We start from the raw sequence: 6,289 nt of genomic DNA, 5'->3' as shown, positions 1-6,289 counted from the left end.
TAGTTGCGAAAGGTGACTATTTTATTCACTAATTTAAAAAAAAATGATTTGACCTTTTATATATTCAGGTAGCATATTCATTTTGAACTTATTGTGGTATATGAGGGATAGAGGCAGCTAGGTGGCACCACAGATACAAAGCACTGGGTCTACAATCAGGAAGATCTGAGTTTAAATCTGGTCTACAACATTTATCAGCCATATGACCCTTGGTATGCCACTTAGCTTTCTGTCTTAATTTCTTCATCTGTAAAATGGAGATAAAAATAGCAACTACCACTCAGGAACATTGTCAGGATCAAATGAGATAATATTTCTAACGTGCTTTGCAAAGCTTAAAGCTCTATATAAATGCTACAATAATAGCGATTATAATGATTATTATTATTACACAGTCTCAGATGTTAGCCTAAATCTACATAACCCTATCTCTAGGTTTACCAGTTAGTGAACAGAGCTGAAGGGATTAAGAATGCTGAAGGTACCTGAGGTTACATACTGACTTCTATCCACAATTAACAGAAGTATCGCATTTGAATTTAGAGTTGAGAATTTTAGTTGACAGATGCAGGGTCCATCTAATAGATCTACATTAAAAGCCTCGTATAGTTTTGGACTGTTAGAAGGATGCACCCTGGAATCAGGCGCCTTCTCTACCCCCTCTCCAAGCTGTGGCCTTTTCATATTGGAATTGTTTCAGGTTGCAGATTTAGATGATGAAGATCAGAGCTGAGGGGTCAAGTCAGAAAGATTTCTGAGAACTGAATGGACAGGCTGGTCAAACACGTGCTGAGCCCCTGCTACCTTCCTTTCCCTCTTTCTTAGCTTCTGTGAAAGAACAGTTCTCTGGGGGGGGGGGGTGGTAACAGCAAGCACCCCAAGCGTCTTCAGGGCGGCTGCCCATATAGGTTCTTGGATCTGCTTTGATAAAGGTAAGCAACTCAAAATGGGTTAACAAGCTTACTTTAATCAGTCAGACATATATTGTTTACCTTGTTCAGGGGGAAAAGGCCAGCACCCCGAACTTCAAAGTATACAGGCAGAATTATCAAGACAGAAACAGATCAAGTAGACAGCTTTCCAAACTGTCCAGCCATTACATCCATATCCAATCAACATCTGGGTTTTTCAAAGGGGGGGGGGAGGCCCTGGACAACGGCTTCCCAGAATACAGATCAAATCACAGAACACTTCTCAAAGTGAGCCCCCAAAACAAAGCCTCAAATCAGGGCTTATATAGCCTTCTCCTGGCTCAGAGAATGTAACAACCTTTTGGATCCACTGGCCAATCAAAAAGTATCAACTGAAAAACAAGCCTCCCACCCCAGACTCCAGGTGCACTTTAGCCTAGGGGCAGGGAAGATCTTTAAATTAGCATTTCCATTGGTGGGGGGGTGGAACCAAGATGGCAGAGTAATGACAGGGAATTACCTGAGCTCTCCCCCAAACCCTTCCAAATTACCTTTAAAAATGACTCTAGGAGGCAGCTAGGTGGCACAGTGGATAGAGCACTGACCCTGGAGTGAGAAGGACCTGAGTTCAAAGCCAGACTCAGACACTTACTAGCTGTGTGACCCTGGGTAAGTTACTTAATCCCAGTTGCTTCAAAAAAAAGCCCACCAAAATGACTCTTAACAAATTCTAGAGGAGCGGAACCCACAAAAAGATGGAGTGATACAAATTTCCAGTCCAAGAAAACTTGGAAGTTCTGGAAGTAAAGATCTGATGCATCAGGGTGAGAGAGGAGCACGGTTCAGCACGGACCAGATCCCAGCAAATCTAGAGCAGGCCTGGGGCAACTGAATCCCGGGCAGGAGTGGTGGTTTCCAGACTTCTCAGCACACAGACACCAAAGACAGCTTGAATGTTCAGCAGGAATGGTCTGTCACACCTGGGTGACTGTGGAGCACAGTCCAGTGAAGACCACACCAACACAACCATGGCCACCGCAGACCAGAAGCAAGCCTTAGGGGTGACTGAATCAGCAGAAGCAGCTGATTCCTGAGCTCTCAGCACAGAAATGGTAAGGGGGTTGAATGGCTTGTCAGAAGGACATGACAGGGGTCTTTTTGCTAGCACTAACACAAGGGCTCTGTTTCCTTGCCTATACTTGGATGCAGGGTGTAGTCCTGGGTGGCAGTCCCAGGGTGAAGAGGACCACTAGCAGTGCAGAGCTTACAGCAGCAGTGAAGGGGTGACCATCTGTAATGGTGATGTAATTTGAATTTGAAGATCCCTTTTTGTATTGGCAAGGTAGCAGGTACTTAGCACTTAGTAACTGATCAAGCCTCTGTTGGGGAAACAGAAGGTATGGACTCCTGTCTGCTGTTACTTACATAACAGGAAGGGGTTGGCTGAAACAGGAACCTAATGCTGTGTGTATATAAGGAAAAGCCCCAGAGAGGCACAGTAAGAATTTCTGGGGACCAGCATCTGGTGGCAGAGCAGCTACAGAAGAGAGAATCAAGAACTGAGCCAGAATTTCCTGAAAACTTGTGGTAGTGGAGCTTCTTCTGAACAGGAGTCCAGGAGCCTAGGAGCCAGGAGACCAAGAGACAGAGGAACCCAGGAGCCCAGCAACCAGGAGCCCAGGAGAAGACTGAGGAAGCAGAAGACAGGAAGTATGACCAGGATGTTGAGACTTTGTCTGTTTGTGGCTTGGTTGAGCCTTGAGTTCTCAGAAGCAGAAATTCTGAAGGAGTTGAGGTGGACCGGACCCTGCGAACTTCATCGTGGAGAAGGACCTACCCAGAGAGCTGGAGAAGGACCTACCCAGAGAGCTGTACAAGGAACTGGTAACTGTCTGCCATTGAATCCAGGTGACAGTCTGGTGAATCCAGGTAGAATCTGGGACCATGGGAGAGGATCCAGAGAATCTGAGAACAGGCCCCAAGATGAAAAGACCTCTCCTTGGGTACTGAGTAATTATGGAATTATAGTTTACTAGTGACCTAGGGGTAGAGGGTCTTTATTTTCTATTGTACTTAATGATTAATGATACTTAGTAATTTATTGCTGAATAAGTGACTGATTGAGTTAACTTAAGAGTGCCCCATGAGCGGAAGACTTTGACTATTGTACTTTGAGATAATTGTTCTTTGTTGCAAATATTGTGACCACTTTGGTGAAAGCTATATGGCCATTTTAATGATAAGCTGTTTGTGAATATAAGTTGTAATATTGTGAATGCTGTACCTTGATTTTCTGTGAATGTTTTGCTTTGATTGTTATGGAATAAATAGTGTTCACTATACTGTATAATCAGAACCTTAAAAGCTGTTCACAGTAGCATTCTTCTGGAAAGCTTCTGTGCATGGCATTACACCATCCTCACAGTTCCAGGGCAGAAAAGAGTGTTTGTGGTTACTCAGAGACTAGTGCACAGTCCAGGAGAGGAGCAAACACCTCTCCTTAGATCATACCACCTTGGAAGAACTAAAAATTTACAGGTCCCTAGAAGTAGCTCTGGAAACAGCTGCACAAAATCCCTGAAGCTTGGGACAGTGCACCTTCCACCCTGAAAGCAGAGCCTTACTTGATCAAAGAATTAAAGGTTAAGTAATAGTCTGAGAAAATGAGCAAACAGAAAGAAATTCTGGCCATAGAAAGTTACTATGGTGACAAGAAAGATCAAAACACACACTGAGAAGAAGACAACAAAGTCAAAGTTCCTATATCCAAAGCCTCCAAGAAAAATATGAATTGATCTCAAACCATTGGAAGAGCTCAAAAAAAGATTTTGAAAATCAAGTAAGAGAGGTAGAGGAAAAATTTGGAAGAGAAATGAGAGTGATGCAAAAAAATCATGAAAAGTGAGTCAACAGCTTGGTAAAGGAGACCCCAAAAATACTGAAGAAAATAACACCTTAAGAAACAGACTAGGACAAACAGTAGAGGAGGTCCAAAAGTTCACTGAGGAAAATAATTCCTTAAAAATTAGAATGGAGCTTTTTCTCTTCAGTTGTCTGTAAGGTGCTTGGTTCTTCTTCAGAAGCTAAGGCAACGTGGGGGTGAACCCTCACTTCAGCTGGTGACTAGCACCACTACAAACAAGCCTCTCCTCTTCTGTCTACTGAAATGGCCATCTCCAAGCTCGCCTGCATCTACTCTGCCCTCATCCTTCAGGACGATGAGGTTACTGTCACGGAAGATAAAATCAATGCCCTCATTAAAGCAGCAGGTGTAAATGTTGAACCATTCTGGCCTGGATTATTTGCCAAGGCCCTGTCCAATGTCAATGTTGCAAGTCTCATCTGCAATGTAGGAGTTGGTGGACCTGCCCCAGCAGCTGGTGGTGCTGCCCTTGCTGGAGGGGCTGCTCCTGCTAGCACAGCTGCCCCAGCTGGGGAGAAGAAAAAAGAGGAAGCAAAAAAAGAAGAATCTGAGGAGTCCGATGATGACAGGGGCTTTGGTCTGTTTGACTAAATATTTTTTGTAACATTAAATAAAAAGCTTAACTCAAAAAAAAAAATTGGAATGGAGCAAATGGAAGCTAATGACTTTATGAGAAGTCAAGAAACAATCAAAACCAAAAGAATGAAAAAACAGAAGACAATGTGAAATATCTCATTGGAAAAACAACTGACCTAGAAATTAGACCCAGGAGAGATCATTTAAAAATTATTGGACTATGTGAAAGCCATGATCAAAAAAAGAGCATAGATATCATCTTTCAAGAAATTATCAAGGAAAACTGCCATCACATTCTAGAACCAGAGGGGAAAATAGAAATTGAAAAAATCCACTGACTACCCCCTGAAAGAGATCTCAAAATGAAAACTTCCAGGAATATTATAGCCAAATTCCAGAGTTCTCAGGTGAAGGATAAAATATTGCAAACAGCCAGGAAGAAATGATTCAAGTACTATTCAAGTACTATGGAGCCAGAGTCAGAATAACTCAAGATTTAACAGCTTCTACATTAAAGGATCATTGTAATGTCACGCACAAGCAGCTTTCCAGAAGAATGCTACTGTGAACAGCTTTTAAGTTTCTGATTATACAGTATAGTGATCACTCTATTTATTCCATAACAAATCAAAGCAAAACTTTCACAGAAAATCAAGGTACAGCATTAACAATATTACAACTTATCACAGAAAATCACAATATATTCACAACATAGTCTCAGAGTACAATAGGCAAAGTCTTCTACTCATAGGACAACTAAATTAACTTAGTCACTTAGTAGTCTTAAAGTACAATAGTCAAAGTCTTCCCCTCATGGGGCAACTAAGTTAACTCAACCAGTTACCTATCAGTAGTCTCAAAGTACAATAGTCAAAATCTTCCACTCCTGGGGCAAATAAGTTAACTCAATCAGTCACTTATCAGTAACAATATCTCAAAGTACAATAGTCAAAGTCTTCTACTCTTGGGGCAAAGTCTTGATTAACTCAATCAGTCACTATTCAGCAATCAATTACTAAGTACCATCACAAAACCCTCTACCCCTAGGTCACTAGTAAACTATAATTCCATAATTACTCAGTACCCAAGGAGAGGTCTTTTCATCTTGGGGCCTGTTCTCAGATTCCCTGGATCCCCTTCCATGGTCCCAGATTCTACATGGCTTCATCAGACTGTCACCAGGGTTCAATGGCAGACAGCTTCCAATTCCTTGTCCAGCTCTCTGGGCAGGTCCTGCTCCACACTGAAGTTCACAGGGTCTGGTCCATGTCAGATCATTCACCATTTCTGCTCCAGGGAATTCAAGGCTCAATCAAGCCACAAACAAAGTGTCAGCATCCCAGTCATGCTTCAGTCACCTGGCCTTCAGGTTCTTGGCTCTGGGCTCCTGGCTCCTGGGATCCTATTCAGAAGAAGCTCTACCACCACAAGTTCTCAGGAAATTCTGGCTCAGTGCTCCAATCTTTCTTCTGTAGCTGCTCTGCTACCAGATCCTGGTCTCAAGAAAATTCTGACTGTGCCTCTCTGGGGCTTTTCTTATACACACACAGCATTAGCTTCCTGTTTCAGCCAACCCCTTCCTGTTATGTCAGTAACAGCAGACAGGAGTCCATACCTTCTGTTTCCCCAACAGAGGCTTGATCAGTTACTAAGTGTTAAGTACCTGCTACCTTTGCCAGCACAAAAGGATCTTCAAATTCAAATTACATTACTGTTACAATCATCTAGGCTTGGAATACAATATTCTGGAGGGCAAAATGGCTAGTGTTGCAACCAAGAATCACCTACCCAACAAAACTACATATAATCCTTCAGGGGAAAAAATAGACATTCAATGAGGTAGAGGACTTTCAAACATTCTTGATGAAAAGACCAAAGC

General features: G+C 42.6%; 1 pseudogene; it reads left to right on the top strand.

Annotated features, from left to right (window-relative positions):
* The first annotated feature begins 3,956 nt into the window (after nucleotides 1–3,956).
* LOC138175722 (large ribosomal subunit protein P1 pseudogene) lies at nucleotides 3,957–4,471 on the top strand (annotated as a pseudogene).
* The last annotated feature ends 1,818 nt before the right edge of the window (nucleotides 4,472–6,289 follow it).

This window comes from Petaurus breviceps, unplaced genomic scaffold (genome assembly GCF_028583685.1).
Source record: "Petaurus breviceps papuanus isolate PSGF00001 unplaced genomic scaffold, PetGlider_PUasm1.0 79, whole genome shotgun sequence".
NCBI lineage: Eukaryota > Metazoa > Chordata > Mammalia > Diprotodontia > Petauridae > Petaurus > Petaurus breviceps.
The sequence above is the reverse complement of the archived record's forward strand: the minus strand, read 5'-3'. Positions and strand labels throughout refer to the sequence as shown.